This window comes from Mobula birostris, chromosome X (genome assembly GCF_030028105.1).
Source record: "Mobula birostris isolate sMobBir1 chromosome X, sMobBir1.hap1, whole genome shotgun sequence".
NCBI classification, from domain to species: domain Eukaryota; kingdom Metazoa; phylum Chordata; class Chondrichthyes; order Myliobatiformes; family Myliobatidae; genus Mobula; species Mobula birostris.
The window spans coordinates 44,680,050-44,700,485 of record NC_092402.1 but is presented as its reverse complement, the minus strand read 5'-3'; the positions used below and the strand labels follow the sequence as shown (position 1 = coordinate 44,700,485).

General features: G+C 41.7%; 1 long non-coding RNA gene across 1 annotated transcript; it reads right to left on the bottom strand.

Moving 5' to 3' along the window:
- Positions 1-520: 520 nt before the first annotated feature.
- On the bottom strand, positions 521-17,827 carry LOC140191645 (uncharacterized). Its single transcript, XR_011883865.1, has 3 exons — positions 17,224-17,827; positions 16,876-17,123; positions 521-1,507 (listed from the first exon to the last, which is right to left on the bottom strand). It is a non-coding gene; the product is annotated as an uncharacterized lncRNA (long non-coding RNA).
- Positions 17,828-20,436: the final 2,609 nt, after the last annotated feature.

Sequence of the window (20,436 nt, the reverse complement as noted above, 5' to 3'; positions counted from 1 at the left end):
AATGATTTTAGAATTGGCAAGTGTGGGTCTTCAGGCTCCTGTACTTCCCCTCAACGGTAGTAATGAGAAGGGGGAATGACCCAGATGGTAAGGTTCCTCAGTGATGGATGCCACCTTCTTGAGGCACCACATCTTGAAGATATCCTTGATGTCCTTGATAGTGGTGAGTGTTTTCTGTGTGTGTGTGTGTGTGTGTGTGTGTGTGTGTGTGTGTGTGTGTGTGTGTGTGTGTGTGTATGTGTGTGTGTGTGTAAATGCTCATACTAAATCATTGCAACCTGGGCAGATGGCACATACATGCAGTATCTTTATAGGAGCATTTGATCTTCCATAACCTTCTCTTCTGTGCTTTGTTCCTTATTCATTGACTTTGCAATACAGCCGGATTCTTCAATGCAATAAACTCACTAATTTGGTTATTAAATGGCAACTGTTTATGCAAAGTAAATCAAATTACAGCAAAATAAATCATTAGAGACAAATACTGGGAATATTGAGTTCTGTTTGAATATAGAAGCATGAAGGCTGCTTAGATTAGCTTTATTTGTCACACGTACACCGCAAGATACAATGAAATGCTTCATTTGTGTTAATGACCATCAGCTGGGGCCAGCTCACATGTGTCACCATGATTCCGGTGCCAATATAGCACAGCCACAACTTACTAACCCTAACCTGTACGCTTCAGGAACATAGGAGGAAACAGGAGCATGCAGAGGAAACCTAAGCGATCGGGGGGATTTTACAGCGGCAAAGCTGACTGCTATGCCACTGTGTTGCCCCTGGGTTATTTAAACCACAGGTTTGTAGCTAAGCAGTGATCTAACACTATATATGTGGCTTTTCTGCATTTCCTTATCAAATATCTGACAACTTTGGATTTGAAATGTATTATTGATCAAGAAGCACTGGCTGCTTGCAGAAGATAATTCCAAATTTCTGACCTACATATGTTCAAATGCTTCCCAACTTCGCCTAGGCTATATTTTATCTTGTGCTCCCTTGTTTTTAACATTCTATAAACACACTACTTTATCTGTTAGATGAGCTTTATTTTAAAGTGAACTAAAATAAGTTCCATTTATTTAAGGGGAATGGTATGTAAGGTTCCAGGCACCATCTGAATGAGAGCTTTAGAGACGGGTGATATTCAGATCAGAGAAGTGGTTGCTTCAGTTCATTTAACGAGATTAATTTTTTTCTGATCTCCTGTCGATCAGTCTTCATCTGCTGTGTTAGCACTGGGGCTTTGCTCTGAGCAGCTGTTTGAGTCTGAAGCCAACTGTCTCAAGTTCCTTCCATGATCAGGATTACTTTCTCCAAAACAAGTGCAAAGCAATATATCAAGGAGAGAAAAACCAAATCACACCAGTGCAGCTGCAAGAAACATTAGGGTAACTCTACTGGATAGAAGAGCCTCTTCAGTTCTCTGTTTGGCTGTCAATCATTTTAATTTTGCCTGGCATCCAGCTTCCAAAGCCACTTGTCATCAGATTATTCATTGTTTCTATTTACAAACAAGAAAGTATGTCAGATAGAAAAAGGCCATCAAGTTCATCAAGGCTGTCTTGCATTCTAGGGCATAGAGCAGGATGATGTAACTTATATAATTGCACCAGCCCAGCCCCCCCAAAGTTATTTAAATGGTTTCTTGGGTGGAAAATATTTTCTTGGGTGGAAAATATTTTCTTGGGTCAATTGTTCAAGATAGTCTCAAGCAGAATAAATCATATAGTAAAAATCAACAACATACTGTAAATATTTTACAGATATGTTCTTATTGATGCTTTTGGTGCCACAATTCTCTTCTAGTTTAGTTGAACTTAGCTCTAGTTGGCTTCGTGCCAGAGAGGGATTTGAATACATCAGGCCGAGGAGGGAAAGTGTTACAATCTAATTCATTATAAATTAATTCTAGAGTTGGGCAGAGTCATAATGGATTAATGAAAGGAAAGTCATGGTTAGAGTTCTTTGTGGTTACAGGTAGCAGAATAGGTCTGAGGAACTGGTTGAACTGATGATTTCGACTTGCAGAAGTCCTTCAATAGGTAATAGATATTATTAAAGAATATCAGAGTACATGTGATTGGGGTAATATTGAGAATTCATTAATGCACTGAAAACAGAAAAAAAGGAATACATGGGTTATGACTTGTGGGTGCTTGTGGGTGCCTGTGGGATTGGTGTTGAGGCTCCACTTATATCATTGACTTGGATGAGAGGTCCAAGCGAATTATATCCAGGCCCAAGCGACTAAAATCAGGAGCTAAAAAAAATTGCAGGAGGAACTCATAGGGCCGAGTAGCATCTGAATTACATTCAAATTTGTAGATGGTCCTAACCCATAATGGATTGTAAGGATGCAGAGGGGCTTATAAATATAACACAGAAAACGTGAGGTCATTCACTTTGATGAGAACTTGAACGTGTCGGTCTTCAAAGAGCCCTGGGTGTCTTGGTACATCAGTAATGGTAAGGGTAAGACAAGGGAACACGAACCAATCATCATAGAGGAATCAGAAATGGAGAGAGTGAGTAGTTTCATATACCTGGGTGTCAAGATCTCTGAGGATCTAACCTGGTCCCAACATATCAATGCAGCCATAAAGAAGGCAAGACACTGGCTATGCTTCATTAAGAGTCTGAAGAGATTTGGTATGTGAACTAAAACACTCAAAAACTTCTATAGATGTACCGTGTAGAGCATTCTGACAGGCTGCATCACTCTCTGGTAAGGAGAGGGGTCTACTATACAGAATCAAAAGAAGCTACAGAAAGTTGTAACATTAGTCAGCTCCATCTTGATAGTAGCCTCTGTAGTATCCAAGACATCTTTAAGGAATGAATCCTCAGGAAGGCGACATCCATTACTAAGGACCCCCAGCACCCAGGGCATGCCCTTTTTTCACTGTTATCATCAGGTAGGATGTACAGAAGCCTGAAGGCACACACTCAGCAATTCAGAAACAGCTTCTTCCCCTCTGCCATCTGATTCCTAAATGGACATTGACCCATGAGCACTACCTCACCTTTTCTTATATATATTATTTCTGTTTTTGCACTATTTTAATCTATTCAAGATACATATATATTTACTGTAATTGATTTACCTGTTTTGTTTGTTTTTCTTTCTATATTATCATGTCTTTTGTTCCTTTCCCCACTTTTTTCTCTGCCCTCTTTCTCTCTGTTTTCTCCACTGTCCACTCCTTTCTGTCTCTGTATTGAGCCTGGTCACATTGGCTCCAGATTTCACACCTTTCTCCCTCAATTAATCCTTTGTGTCTTTCTATTGATCCAGCCCTCTGCATGTATATCAAATCAATGCCCTCTTTCTGTGTGTCCATCTCTTTCATTCTCTCTGATCCTGATGTCTCTTTCACTGCAGTCTCACCCTAAATCCCTTTCCCCTCCTTTCAATATTTTACTTCCTCTGCTTGTCACTTGCCTTTCCCTTTCTTTTTCTTGCTTAACATTTGCTTTCTCTTTCTAATATTCCCTTCTTGCACCTCCTCTTTTACTCCCTCTGCCTTGATTTCTATCCCACCCTTTCAAATTCACTCATCCCTGTTTCATTTTCTATGATTCTAATCCCTTTGTGCATTGTTATCAAAGACTCATTCTGCAGTTTACTTTCTATTTTCCCCCCTCCTGGCTCTCTGCTTCTGCCTTTATTTCTCTTCTTTGTGTGTGTGTGTGTGTTGTGTCTGTGTATAATACCATACGACATGGCATTAGACCATTCTGCCCATTGAGTCTGTTCCACTATTCCATTATGACGGCTTTATTATCCCTCTCAACCCCATTCTCCTGCCTGTAACCTTTGACGCCTTGACTAATCAAGAATGTCTGAACCTTTGCTTTAAACATACCCAATGATTTGACCTTCACAGCTGTCTGTGGCAATGAATTCCACAGATTCATCACTCTCTGGCTAACAAAATTCCTTCTCATCTCTGTTCTAAATGTACGCCCCTCTATTCTGAGGCTGTGCCATCTGATCCTAGACTCACCCACTATAGGAAACATCCTTTTCACATCCACTCTATCTAGGTCTTTCAATATTCAATAGACTTCAATGAGATCTCTCCTCATTCTTCTAAACTCCTGTGAGCACAGGCCCAGAGCCATCAAATACTTCTCATATCTTAACCGTCTCATTCCCAGAATAATCCTCGTGAACCTCTTCTGAACCCTCTCCAATACCAGCACGTCTTTCCTTACATAAAGGGTCCAAAACTACTCACAGTGTGATCTGACCAATGCCTTATGAAGCCTCAGTATTACATCCTTGCTCTTATATTCTAGGCCTCTCAAAATGAATACTAACATTGCATTTGTCTTCCTTACCACTGATTCAACCTGCAAGCTAACCTTTAAGGACTCCTGCATGAGAACTCTCAAGGTCCCTTTGCACCTCTGACTTTTCAATTTTCTCCCCGTTTATAAAATAGTCTACACCTTTATTCCTTCTAAGAAAATGCATGACCATACATTTCCCTACACTATATTCCAATCTGCCACTTCTTTGCCCATTCTCCCAAACTGTCTGTCTTCTGCAGACTCCCTGTTTCCTCAACACTACCTGTCCTCCACCTATCTTTGTATCATCTGCAAACTTGATCACAAAGCCATCTCTTTCATCATCCAAATCCTAGACATAATACATGAAAAGAAGCGGTCCCAATACTGACCCTGTGGAGCACCACTAGCCACCGGCAGCTAACCAGAATAGGCCCCCCTCTATTCCTACTCTTTGCCTTCTGCCAGTCAGCCATTCTTCCATCCATGCTTGTACTTTTCTTGTGATACCATGGGCTCATATCTTGTTAAGCAGACTTATGTGTGGCACCTTGTCAAAGGCCTTTTGAAAATCCAAGTAAACACCATCCACTGACTCTCCTTTGTCTATATTGACTGTTATTCTTTTCAAGAATTCCAACAGATTTGTCAGGCAAGATTTCCCCTTCAGGAAACTATGCTGACTTTGGCCTATTTTATTATGTGCCTCCAAGTACCTAGAAACCTCATCTTTAATAATGGACTCCAATATCTTCCCAACCACTGAAGACAGATTAACTGGCCTATAGTTTCATTTCTTCTGCCCCCCTCCCTCCTTCAAGAGTGGAGTGACTTTTACAATTTTCCAGCCCTCCAGAACCATTCCAGAATCTAGTGATTCTTGAGAGGTCATTACTAATGCCTCCACAGCCACTTCTTTATGTACGTATGCTCTGCATGTGTATGTATGATACTTTTCTGATCGTCACCTCATCGAGGTGAAAAGGCTTGTGTGTTCCTGCTATGCTGTCTGTTGCTTAGCTCCTGACAGTGTCACACATGGCGGTAAGGTCAAGGGGGAAGTTTCAGACAAAGAACGATCCACCCAAAACATCAGTGGCGGAGCTGGCGGAAGATAATGACACATCACAATGGCAGTAAAGGTGGATGAAGGCTACAGCAGTCATGCCACTGGACCCAAACCCCAATCCGTCAAGGACTGTGTGGTGGCTGCCTGTGCATCAGTCTTCCTACTTTAAGCAAAGTCACACACAGGCATTCTCCATTCAGGGAATCCCCCCTAACACCCCTCTACAGCCACCTGATGATCACCAATGGACAGCCGCTTAGGAGAACAACATACTTGACTTGAGTGATCGCACAACTTCTATGTTGTGTATGTGTGTGTGTATGTATTGTATGTTTATGTGCATGCAGAGACCGATACATATGAATGTGCATATGTGCTTGCATTGCTTTCTAAATTTCTATATGTGTAATAATCTGCTTGAACACTTTCCTTCTCCCTCCATCTCTTCTCACTCTTCAGGCTATTCTCCCACCTTGTCGCTATTTTCCAGTGACTGAGTAAGTGTGCTCGTACCTATCATTTCTCTGTGTACACTTTCACTTTTCTCCATGTCATTCTCTTTCCTCCACTCTCTGTCTTTTGCGCCTCTGTTATTTTCTTTCTGCTCTTCATTTTTTCTTAGGACAAAGAAAACAAGCTATCTGGCTCATTGACTTTATGCTGCCACTTAGAAAACAACCCTCTCAGTCCCATCATGCCACAAATTTCCTTGTAACCTTTTCTTTGTCACATGCCCATGGGCTCTCCCCGAATTCTCCTACGATCCACATAGATTATAGGTAATTCTCAGAGGTAAATTAGCCAATATTTCTTTGGATCTCATTTAGATTTCTGCCAGATGTCCTGGCTCAACACACAGATACAATCACATCTTTACTTTCACAGGAGGTTAAGAAGGTTCCTCAGATATATTGTTGAAAGTATCCTGACTGGTTGCATCATGGAAGAGTGCAGCAATTTGAATGCACAGGAATATACAGTTTTGCAGAGAATAGTAAACTCAGTCCCATACATCAGCGGCATAGAAAACATAGAAACATAGAAAATAGGTGCAGGAGTAGGCCCCTTGGCCCTTTGAGCCTGCACCGCCATTCAGTACAATCATGGCTGATCACCCAACTCAGAACCCTGTACCAGCCTTCTCTCCATACCCCCTGATCCCTTTAGCCACAAGGGCCATATCTAACTCCCTCTTAAATATAGCCAATGAACTGGCCCCAACTGTTTCTTGTGGCAGAGAATTCCACAGATTCACCACTCTCTGTGTGAAGAAGTTTTTCCTAATCTCGGTCCTAAAAGGCTTCCCCTTTATCCTCAAACTGTGACTCCTTGTTCTGGACTTCCCCAACATCGGGAACAACCTTCCTGCATCTAGCCTGTCCAATCCCTTTAGAATTTTATACATTTCAATCAGATCCCACCCTCAATCTTCTAAATTTCAGAGAGTATAAGCCCAGTCGATCCAGTCTTTCATCATATGAAAGTCCTGCCATCCCAGGAATCAATCTGGTGAACCTTCTTTGTATTCCCTCTATGGCAAGGATGTCTTTCTTCAGATTAGGGGACCAAAACTGCACACAATACTCTAGGTGTGGTCTCACCAAGGCCTTGTACAACTGCAGTAGTACCTCCCTGCTCCTGTACTCGAATCCTCTTGCTATAAATGCCAGCATACCATTCGCCTATTTCATCACCTGCTGTACCTGCATGCCCACTTTCAATGACTGGTGTATAATGACACCCAGGTCTCGTTGCACCTCCCCTTTTCCTAATCGGCCACCATTCAGATAATAATCTGTTTTCCTGTTCTTGTCACCAAAGTGGATAACCTCACATTTATCCACATTAAATTGCATCTGCCATAAATTTGCCCACTCACCTAACCTATCCAAGTCACCCTGCATCCTCTTAGCATCCTCCTCACAGCTAACACTGCCACCCAGCTTCGTGTCATCCGCAAACTTGGAGATGCTGCACTTAATTCCCTCATCTAAGTCATTAAGATATATTGTAAACAACTGGGGTCCCAGCACTGAGCCTTGCGGTACCCCACCCGTCACTGCCTGGCATTCTGAAAAGGTCCCGTTTATTCCCACTCTTTGCTTCCTGTCTGCTAACCAATTCTCTATCCACATCAATACCATACCTCCAATACCGTGTGCTTTAAGTTTGCACACTAATCTGCTGTGTGGGACCTTGTCAAAAGCCTTTTGAAAATCCAAATGTACCACATCCACTGGTTCTCCCCTATCCACCCTACTAGTTACATCCTCAAAAATTTCAATGAGATTCGTCAGACATGATTTTCCTTTCACAAATCCATGTTGACTTTGTCCGATGACTTCACCGCTTTGCAAATGTGCTGTTATCACATCCTTGATAACTGACTCTCACATTTTCCCCCACCACCGATATCAGGCTCACCGGTCTATAATTCCCCAGTTTCTCTCTCCCTCCTTTTTTAAAAAGCGGGGTTACATTAGCCACCCTCTAATCCTCAGGAACTAATCCAGAATCTAAAGAGTTTTGAAAAATTATCACTAATGCATCCACTATTTCTTGGGCTACTTCCTTAAGCACTCTGGGATGCCGACCAATTGGCCCTAGAGATTATCTGCCTTCAATCCCTTCAATTTACCAAATACCACTTCCCTACTAACATATATTTCCCCCAGTTCCTCCATCTCACTCGACCCTTGGTCCCCTACTATTTCCGGAAAATTATTTATGTCCTCCTCAGTGAAGACAGAACCAAAGTAGTTATTCAATTGGTCTGCCATGTCCTTGTTCCCCATGATCAATTCACCTGTTTCTGACTGTAAGGGACCTACATTTGTCTTAACCAATCTTTTTCTTTTCACATATCTATAAAAGCTTTTACAGTCAGTTTTTATGTTCCCTGCCAGCTTTCTCTCATAATCTTTTTTCCCTTTCCTAATTAAGCCCTTTGTCCTCCTCTGCTGGACTCTGAATTTCTCCCAGTCCTCAGGTGTGCCGCTTTTCCCAGCTAATTTGTATGTTTCTTCTTTGGAATTGATACTATCCCTAATTGCCCTCATCAGCCATGGGTGCACTACCTTCCCTGGTCTATTCTTTTGTCAAACTGGGATGAGCAATTGTTGTAGTTCATCCATGCGATCTTTAAATGCTTGCCATTGCATATCCACCGTCAACCCTTTAAGTATCACTTGCCAGGCTATCTTAGCTAATTCACGTCTCATACCTTCAAAGTTACCCTTCTTTAAGTTCAGAACCTTTGTTTCTGAATTAACTATATCACTCTCCATCTTAATGAAGAATTCCATCATATTATGGTCACTCTTACCCAAGGGACCTCGCACGACAAGATTGCTAACTAACCCTTCCTCATTGCTCAAAACCCAGTCTAGAATAGCCTGCTCTCTAGTTGGTTCCTCGACATGTTTTGGTTCAGAAAACTATCCCGCATACATTCCAAGAAATCCTCATCCTCAGCACCCTTACCAATTTGGTCCACCCAATCTATATGTAGATTGAAGTCACCCATTATAACTGCTGTTCCTTTATTGCACACATTTCTAATTTCCTGTTTAATGCCATCCCCAACCTCACTACTACTGTTAGGTGGCCTGTACACAACTCCCACCAGCGTTTTCTGCCCCTTGGTGTTATGCAGCTCTACCCATATCGATTCCACATCCTCCCAGCTAATGTCCTTCCTTTCAATTGCATTAATCTCCTCTCTAACCAGCAATGCCACCCACCTCCTTTTCTTTCATGTCTATCCTTCCTGAATATTGAATATCCCTGAATGTTGAGCTCCCATCCTTGGTCACCCTGGAGCCATGTCTCTGTGATCCCAACTACATCATATTCATTAATAACAATCTGCACTTTTAATTCATCCACCTTGTTACGAATACTCCTTGCATTGACACATAAAGCCTTCAGACTTGCTTTTACAACACTCTTAGCCCTTATACAATTGTGTTGAAAAGTGGCCCTTTTTGATTTTTGCCCTGGATTTGCCAGCCTGTCACTTTTACTTTTCACCTTACTACTTTTTGCTTCTACCCTCATTTTACACCCCTCTGTCTCTCTGCACTTGTTCCCATCCTCCTGCCACATTAGTTTAAATCCTCCTGAACAACAGTAGCAAACGCTCCCCCTCGGACATTGGTTCCAGTCCAGCCCAGGTGCAGACCGTCTTGTTTGTACTGGTCCCACCTCCCCCAGAACTGGTTTCAATGCCCCAGAAATTTGAATCCCTCCCCCTTGCACCATTTTTCAAGCCACGTATTCATCTGAAATATCCTCCTATTTCTACTCTGACTAGCACATGGCACTGGTAGTAATCCAGAGATTATTACCTTTGTGGTCCTACTTTTTTAGTTTATCTCCTAATCCCCTAAATTCACCTCGTAGGACCTCATCCCGTTTTTTACCTATATACTACCCATGGTGGGGCATGTCCCTCTCCACCATAGGTAGTATCTACACGAGGCATTGCCTCAAGAAGGCAATACCCACCTTCAAAAATCCCCACCATCTGGGCCATACCAACTCCTCACAGCTCCCATCGTGTAGGAGGTACAGAAGTCTGAAGTTTCACACCACCAGGTTCAGTAATAGCTACTCCCCTTCAACTATTCAGTTCTTGAACCAAATATATAGCAGTATAGCAACACCATAACCACTTTGATCATTTTACACTGCAATGGACTTCGTCTTTTTTGTTCTAATTGTGTTCTTTCTTGTAAAATTGTGTATAATTTATGATTTTCTCGTGAATACTGCTTATCTGATATTATGTGCCTGTGATGCTGCTGCAAATAAATTTTCCATTGTACCTGTGCATACAGGTACTTGTGCATATGACAATAAACTTGACTTTGATTTTGACCTTGACTATGAATATGGGAAGGAAATGGGGGACCCTGGGACAAACTGTGTAATCACTGGGAGATCATACAAGTTCCACATAGTCATCATCCAAAGTCAGGATTAAGCCAAGCTTGCACCAAAAACACCAACTGCTGTGTCTCCTTCTCTACATTTGATTTTCTCTTTCTTCTTCCCCACCATTGTCTCTCTTCACCATTCTCATATGAAGACCTTCCCAGTTCTTTCTCTTTCTATGCCTCATTCTGTCTCTTAAGTGTTTCTGTTGCTTCATCTCTCTCTGTTATTCACTCAATCTTTCTCTCTCTCCTCTCTCAAACACACACTCTCTTTCTCACTTCCATTTTCCTTTATATTTTGCACCTTGACTGCGTTGGCTAGCACTTACACACACAATGTCATTCATAATAAACATACATTATTTGGAATTAAATGCAATCATGGCTAATAAAGGTAAAAGGTAGACAGAAGAGAGGCATTGATGATATTGACAAAAAAGTAATAATCTTGAGGACTGGGAAGATTTTGGAAAAGTACAAAGTATGACCAAGGAACTAATGGAGAGAAAATAAAATATGTGACTCCAGATGTACAGTCTGAAAGTTATTTCCAGAGCTATGTAAAATGTAGAGGTTAGCAAGTGTAAATGTGGCTCCCCAAAGGCAACAGCACAGGAAGATGAAAAGGGTAGAAAAATTAAATGCAGGCTTTATATTCATCATCACAGCAGAAGACAAAATATTTTGGAAAGGGTGGGAAGGAAACCAAAGATTTTTTTCAGTGAAGAGTTCTAAAAATAAAGCATTAAAACAATAATCAATGACATTAGTACTCAATAAATCTACTAGATAATGGCCGAAATCCAGAGAATTCAAACAGATTTCCGTAGAGACATTGATTCTATTGCTTTCAAACTTCCACAGATTATACAGTGGTTTGAAAGTTGATAAAAGCTTCCCTGTCACTAAGAAAATTGGGAGGGGGGAAAATGGAATTGTGAACTGGTCAGCCTGACATCAGTATAAGAGGAATCTATCATTCAGGTTATAGCACCAAGACACTTTGAAAATCAAGACATGATTGATAAAAACAAAATGGAGTTAAGTAAGGGAACTGGTAATTGAAATTGCCTTTGCCAAATCTGTTAGAGGATTAGGAGGTTGGACCAGGTTGGGATGATAACAGTTTAGGGTGAATTATAGAAAGAGACGTTGTTGATATGGTTTTGGTCAAAGTCAAGTAGATAAAAGGGATTACTGAAGGTGAACAAGGCATGAGAGACAGATGGAAATCTCACTGGAGGGCAGGATAGAGCTTCTTCAGGTTAGGCTCTCCTGTAAAGTAAAAGTGGATCAGGTGAATTACAGAAACAATTCACTAAGCTGCCATTAAAAAGGTTCTTATTCTAAATATGCGCTCCTGATACCGAGCATAAAATCAGCAAGTGCCAATGACTGAATAGTAGACCATAAGCAGTGATTTAAAATAAAAGTGTATATCCATAATCAATATGGATGTGTATATTTGTGAGTTCACCTATTTGTGTCTGTGAGAATCAGAAGAATCAGGCTTATTATCACTGACATATGCCGTAAAATTTGTTACCTTGTGGCAGCAGTTCAGTGAAATATATTAATAAAGATTATAAATTACAATAATAAATAAAAAAAGTAAATAGTGCAAAAACAAGAGCAAAAATAGTGAGGTAGTCTCATGAGTTCATGCTCCATTCAGAAATTTGATGGCAGAGGGGAAAAGCCTGTTCTTAAAACATTGAATGTATGACTTCAGGCTCCTGTACTTCCTCTCTGATGGTACTAATGAGAAGAGGGCATGTCCTGGGTGATGGGGGTCCTTGATGACCTTAATGATGGATGTCACCCTTTTGAAGCATTGCCTTTTGGAGATGTCCTCAATGTTGGGGAAGTGGAGAGGTGTGTGTGTGTGTTTGTGTGTGTGTGTGTGTGTGTGTGTGTGTGTGTGTGTGTGTGTGTGTGTGTGTGTGTGTGTGTGTGCATGTTGTAAAATTTGCTTCTGGTTAGGGTTAGCATTAAGTTTAAATGTCCTAAAGCGGAGGAAACCTATGGCCATTGGCTGGTCTGGTCTATACATGACTCAATACTCGCCCATATTACTGACTCTTAATTACTTTTCTAGTTGAAAGGCAATGAGAGATGGAAAAAGAATCTTTATCCTTTGAATGAATAAATTCAACAAATAGTTACGAACTGAAAAGCAAGATCGGTAGATGCTGGAAATCTGAAATGACAACAGAAAATGGTGGAGATACACAACAGTTCAGTCAGCAGCCATGGTCACTGCTGGTCAGTCTGAGCAGTACTGACAGGCCCAACATTATCATGGGCTGAAGAGCTTGTACTATGCTGTACTTTCTATTTATTTTCAAAGTCAAAGTCAATTTCAAAATTATGATCAAATATGCATATGTTATCATATACTACACTGAGATTAATTTTCTTGCAAGCATTTACCGGAAAATAAAGGAATACAATAGATTTATGAAAATCTATATGTAAACAAGGATTGACACTACCCTGATTGCCTTTTAAGAAGTTGGTGGCAATCCAACTCTTTGGAACCACTGCATTCCTTCTGGTGAAGGTGCTCTCACAGGGAAAGGACTCCAGTGATGATGAATAAGCACCAATGTATTTGCAAGTGTTGTCAAGCCGAGGGGTGGTAGTGGGGACATGTTCCCACTGCCTAAAAGTGCTTCTCATGGTATGCGCCTCAAATAGCCTCTGACAACCAACTCCAACTCCTGGCCTTCTCACATGGCTTAGCCTCTAAACCCGGCGGAACTGTTTCTACTGACAGGAGAAGGGGCAAAGACGGGTCCCGGCGCCTTAAAACCAGTGCTTCGGGTAGATAGAGCTCGTCAGCCTGGGAAGGCAGTCCATCTAAGAGAGAGAAAACTCTGATTTCAAACCTCCGCTGCCTTGCGGCTATACCCACTCACGGGAAAGGCTTCAGGAGTAAACCCTGAGGACAAATCTGGAGCTGGAGTCCCTAAGGCAGTCCAACGTTGCCTTCAACCTCGTTCTGGCAACTCCTGCGATGACACTGGTGCCAAGCTGTATCGGCCCTTGCCCTTCCCTTAGACAACATCGGTGTCATGGAGAGGGGAGACTTGCTCCATGGGCAACTACCGGTCTTCCATACAACCTTGCCCAGGCTTGCGCCCTGGAGAGGACACTCCTCTTTCCAGGCTCAGATCTATGGTCTTGCAAGACTAATGGATGCCACCACCATTTGCAAGTGACGATGGTGTATGATTGGGAGGGCAATCTGTAGGTGATATTGTTCCTATACATCTGCTCCCCTTTTCTTTCTCAGTGGTAGATGAAGTGAATTTGGAAGGTGCTTTTGATTGAGCCCAGACTAAATATTGCAATGTATTTTGTTGCTGGAGATAATGGGTGGGATGACCCCTCCTGTCTTCCTGCACCTCCTGATCACATCCTTAACTCCTTGACTGGACTATCTGGGGAGCACTCCAATGCCAAGTCTGATCCAATTATTTTAAAAATAGATATAGTTTGCAAGATTTAATCTAGACTGCTTTGTTCTGGATAGTAAAGAGCTTCCTGGAATATTGTTACAGCTGAACTCATTCAGGCAAACAGGGAGTCTTCAATCATGCTCCGGCAGCATCTTTGGAAAGTAATATAGTCGATGGTTTGAGTCAAGACTTTTCATCAGGACTGTGTACTTTTCCATAGATGCTGTCTGGCCTTCTGAGTTCCTCCAGCATTTTGTGTGTGTTGCTTGGATTTCCAGCACCTGCATATTTTCTCTTGTTTGTGATAAAGCTACAAACCCACTTGTCTTTGGAATGTGGGAGGAAACCAGAGCACCTGGAGGAAACCCATGCAGACACAGGGAAAACACACCATCTCCTTGCAGACAGTGGCAGAGTTGAACCAGGGTCACTGGCACCATAGTAGCCTCACACTAACCAATGCTACCATGCTGCCCGCAGGGTCAGAGGTTGGTGAACCCGTGGAATTTATTGCCACAGAGATGTGGAGGCCAAGGAAGGCAGAGATTATTAGGTTCTTGATTGGAAAAGGGTTAAGGGCTATCAGAACTGAATAAAATATCAGCCATGGTTGAATGGCGGAGCAGACTCAATGGCTGAACAGCCTAATTTTACTCCTGTATTTTATGGTCTTCTGATCTTATCTCATTCCTGCTATTGTGGCCACAAGATTTATGTGGTGGATCTAGGTGAGGTTTTAGTCATTGGTGAGCCCCAGGATGTTGATTGTGGTGAATGTGGTAGTGGTAATGCCATTAAGTATCATGAATGAATAGTTGTCACGTGATCAGCAGCAATGAATATCAATCGAATTGAGTTAGGTTTTATAAAAAAACAATCAAACATTTACTAAACTCTGCTCAATATTAAAAAATAAACAAACAAAGATCTTAACCGGAAGTAAACTGCTGTGTGGCCATTTAAAAAACCGCCACTCAGTACTAGTTCTTGAAGCGATAAATGCGAAAACAGTTCTTAAAGTGGTAAATTCAAACACAGTTCTTAGAATGGTAAATTCGAACGTCCAAGAGATTTATACAGTCAATTAGGAGAGACTTTCCTGAAGTGAAGAATTCCTTGAAGACATGACGTCACTGCTGATCCCAGCTGGAACCTGCCTTGTCCGCAGGATTCACAATGACGGAAATAAAATGATTTAAACGCACTGATCTTTCCCTCTGGATACTAGATCCTGCACAGCCTTTTCTGCTGCTTTTAGCAGAAGCTATCTCATGCAGATCACTCTTTCTTGAATGAAATCAATAATGGTTGATTCTATCCAAAACTGTCGAATGACTCCTTTAGGTTCCCTTCTTCACTCTCCAATACTACTGAAAAGATATATGAACTAACCTGGCAGCAATTGGTTAAACTGCTGGCCTAACACTTTTGTACCTTACAATAGAACGTAAAACTCCGTTTTAAATCAAAACTGCGTCATAAGGCAAATACGCAGTGGAGCGGAGTATCTGGCTGACGTTCTAACTGGAAAACTAACTGCATCACCCCAGGGGTCTCCTTTTATACCCGTGGTGAACATGTCATCACGTGACCTCACACCGGTGGGAAAATTACATCAGGTGACCTCCAAAAGACCATTAGATCATGCTCATCAGCTACTCAATTACATCATGGCCATAAGACAGTCACAAGATATCCATGAGGTATGTAACAGGTTATATTCTCTTTTGCTTGAGATGGCCAAGCATAGGTGTAGAGGAAAAAAGGCAGGGTCCCATTATTAATCTGATGTGAGAATCTACCCAAGAGTTAATGACACTTTTTTTTAGGGCACTAAGTAAGTACTTTGTCATCCCTGTGCAGTTTGCATTCAGCAAAAGGAACAACTAATAACTGCTTCTGAAAGGGAGACTTCAGAACCAAGTATGAAGGCTGCAAATTCAAACCACAAACTACTACAAACTTACTAACCCCATAGTCATGAGCTCAAGCTCATCTCCTTTCCACACCCTTGATCATCACGATATTTCATCCTGACCATACCTCTCACAACCTTTTACCTTCCTCCACCTCCACTGACTCCTTCGCCACATTTTCCAATGAGCCAAGTCTGAAAAATTTATCATTAAAATATGTATATTTAGCAACTCTTTAATTAATTAATTAGTGCTATGTTCATGTAACAGAATGAATTATTTTGTTTGTCTTTACACAAACTAGTGAACGAACAGCAGCACATTTTGTTATTTCATGTATTAGTCAGGCTCCTGTGTCACCATGGGATACCATGCTTGTTTGGCTTTACATCAGAACTCTCTATTTTCACATTTTCTATTTCATTTGGTCTTGTTTATGTACTGTTCTCCAGCAAGTATACACCATTCCTTTTGATGTTGCCCTAGCAACTGCTCACAGGAATGGAAGGGTCTGCAGTGCACAGTTGCCTCAAGGCAATGCCTGAAGAAAACAGTATCCATCATTAAGGACTCTCATCAACTAAGACATGCTACCTTCTCATTGCTATCATCAAGGAGGAGGTACAGGAGCTTGAAGGCACACACTCAATGTTTCAGGACCACCTCCTTCCCCTCTGCCATCAGATTTCTGAATGGACAAAAAACCCATGAGCACAAGCTCACTATTTTTTTCTCTCTTTTTGCTCTATGTACTTATTTAAATTATTATATATATTTCTCATTGTAATTTATAGCTTTCTTATATAGTTATTAATTAATCCTATGCACAAACAGCAGCAAAGCAATAGCCCTCCCCCTTCCCCACTTACTTCAGCAAAAAAAAAAGCTTCAGCACCCTCCACCCACCAAGCAGGCAATAGCAAAGACCCCAAGAAAGACCATGATCTGCAGTACAGCAAAAACTAATTCTCCCAACGATTCAACAGAACACAGGCCTTCTCACTCCCCAGTAATTGGACAAAGAGGTGTCCCCTTTCACAGCGAGAGGGGAGACATAACAAAAACAACTCACTGATTTGTGATGATAATATCTGACCCGTTGCTTCCCCCCCCCAACACGCTGAGTTCTCCAACTCGAGAATTGACAACAAACTCTTCTCCCACAGACAGACAGAGAGACTCACCAAGTACAGAGCCTCCAACAGCTGATCCGCTACTCCCGACGATCCATCTTCTCCTGCAACGTTTCAGTTGGCAGCACTGGCTTAGGAACATCCTCGGAACCCCGAAGGCACGTTGATCTTCTCGGCAGCATCCTTAGGATTTCAAAAAACAGCTGGTCGTGAAGCCCCAAGAGTGGGTCTCGCCACCACAAAGAATTGAAGTCTGAGTGTAACTTCAGGTCAAGGTCTGCAACGTAAACCCATCCACCCTAAAAAGGAAAAAGTGAGACATCAAAGGTAGAAATTAAGCTGTTTCCGCGGAAGGGCTCAAACGAGTTGCTGTTAAGCGACATTGTAGCTCCACCCTACCATGAGTTATTAATTCCTGGATGCTTTATGATGTTTCTATGTTGCAAAATGAAGATGGTATTATTGGATCCAATTAGCTATTCTTCATGTGACCATTGGGAAGATCTTCATTCAGGTATGTCTCACAGCCTTGCTCAATCCATCTACTTCTGCAGGAGCTTGATGGTCCATGGAGGAAGTGTGAACCACAGCGGAGTTTCCTTTCTTTTCACAATTCTCACAGGGTGAAGTCAAAAAATCCAACAGTATTTCGGAAGGGTGGGGTGGATGATGGGAGGGATCTTCCTTGTCCACAGAGACTTATTCCATTGCCAAGTAAATCAGGTGGGAAGCTCATAAAGTTTAAAAATAACATCAATATAACACTCACGACAAATTGGAAGAGAAAGTTACATCCTGATATACACACACACACACACACACACACACGCGCGCGCGCGCGTGAAGTTCATGCTTATACTAGACCATTATATTCCATGGAGACAAATCTATTGTTTCCCCAAGGTATAGATTGTTTTAGGAAAAGTGAAGCTAGTTTTGTTTAGTGCATAACTTTGTACTGTTACAAAATGGTAAATTTCAATAGGTAAAAACATCTGTGAAGCATCAGTGATATATATAGTAGTGTGCAGAAATGCAAACCCAGCACAGATTTTTCTCCACAAGATCAGAGAAGGGCACATTTTGGTGTTTCCTTATTTTCCTTATTACTTCACTATGGCAAGGATCCCAGTAGTCTGGCCACAAGCATGACTATACAGACTTTGTAAAAGATTGAGCATAAAATGTACTTCAGGACATTATTGTATAATCAAGTATTTGAAAAACTGGAACCGTCTCCTCTCCCTACGTATCTCTGACTGCTTTATGATGAAAGAAGAGACATTTAATATAATTAGCAACAGGAAATATGCACAATTGATAGGGGGACGAAATAGCACAATTATGATTCAGATTTGTCAACTACACTGCAGCATGTAACTTGGCACAAATACCTATTTTGAGTAAGTGCGAACAATTTGTCCATTTGTACAATTAGTTACAGTTTCCTGGTTAGCTGTCTTTTCAGAAACAGATGCTGGGTGGGTAAGTAGAAGGGTGTTCTACATGATAACTAACAAGTATTTGTCTTTAGGTCAAAGCTGAAATGAACTGTTTTTATGAGTCTCGGATATAACATGGGCTCTGAGCCAGCCAATACACTGTTTCAAAAATGGACTATTTTTAATTTTCCACCAATTTACTTAAGCCAGAGGTTTCCTTTTGGAGTGACTCTGCTCCCTTTTAGAACTCTTAATTACCTTTGCGAGATTGCTCTTCTCACCAAGGATATTGTAGCAAAAAATGTAGTAATTTTCAGAAAATGAGGATAACTCCCTACCTGCATTGGCAAGACCCGACGTAGACTGGAAGACCACTTTGCTAAGCACCTATGCTCCATCTGCCAGAAGAAACGGGATCTCCCAGTGGTCACCCATTTTAATTCCACATCCCATTCCCATTCCGATATGTCAATCCATGGCCTCCTCTACTGTTGCAATGAGGCCACACTCAGGTTGGAGGAATAACACCTTGTATTCTGTCTGGGTAACCTCCAACCTGATGGCATGAACATCGATTTCTTGAACTTCTGATAGCGCCCCTCCTACCCACCTCTTTCACCATTCCCCATCCACTTTCCCCTCTCTCACCTTATCTCCTTGCCTGCCCATCACCTCCCTCTGGTGCTCCTCTCCCTTTCTTTCTTCCATGGCCTTCTGTCTTCTCCCATCAGACTCCCCCCTCTCCTGCCCTGTATCTCTTTCACCAATCAACTTCCCAACTCTTTACTTCACCCCTCACCGTCCTGGTTTCACGTAGCACCTGGTGTTTCTCCCTCCCCTCCCCACACTTTTTAACTCTAAACCTCATCTTTTTTTCTCCCGTCCTACTGAAGGGTCTCGGCCTAAAACGTCGACTGTGCCCTTTCCATAGATGCTGCTTGGCCTGCTGTATTCCTCCAGCATTTTGTGTGTGTTCACTAGCATCTTATCACTTGAGGAGTCAAAGCAAAATATGATGGTTGATCATTGGGCTGGAAATTTTAGTGACACGTTTCAGGGGAGAAGCAGGAACTTGTGAGAAATCATAAGGGCAATCAACCCATCCCAATTTATTGGATTCTGACAGGCAGAACTGCTAATTTGAAATGAAGTACTCTTGTGTTTTTGGCATAATTGAAACACTAACTTCAAATGAAGGAATAGTGAAATCCTGGCTGCCAGACTTCACAGCAGTTCTTCATACTCAATTGTCTTCAGTTGATCTATTAATGACCTTCCTTCCAACACCAGGTCAGAAACATGGATAGTCACCCATGATTGCAGGAAAGACAAATCCATTCACAGGCCAACCGAAAACGAAACCTCATTCCTACTTTTCATGCTTGCATGCAGGAACCTTTCTGTGAAAGTCAGCAAAATGGAAGAGCGGGTTATTGACTTCAGGATGAGGGACAGCATACATGCTCCTGTTTGCAACACTACTGTGGTTGAGAGGACTGACAGCTTCAAGCTCCTGGAAATGATCATCACCAACAGCCTGTCCTGTCAAATTATGTAGATGTCATGTCCAACTCAGTGCACTGCCAACTTAACTTCCTCAGGAAGCTAAAGAAATTCTGCATATCAACCCTCACCAATTTTTATTGATGCACCTTAGAAAGTATCCCATCTGGATGTACCATGGTATGGCTGGAGGTTGCAAAAAACTGCAGAGAGTTCTGGACACAGCTTAGCACATCCCAAAAACCAGCCTCCCAATGCAAGAAACACACACAAAATGCTGGAGGAACTGAGCAGGCCAGGCAGCATCCATGGACTCTGTGACACTACTTGCTACTGCTTCGGTAAAGGAGACAACATAATCAAAGACCACTCCCACCCTTCACATTTTTCTCCCCCTTCCTATTTGGCAGAAGATACAAAAGCCTACCATGTACTACCAGGTTCAAAGATAGCTTATATCCATTGTTATTAGACTTTTGAATGGTTACCTTGTATGATAAGACCTCACAACCTACCTCATTGTAGCTTTGCACTTTATAATATTCATGCACTGTACTTTATTTGTAACTGTATTATTTTATTGATATGATGAGATAATCTGTATGGATGGCATGTAAAACAAAGTTTTTCACTGTATCTCAGTACATGTAACAATAACAAATCAACC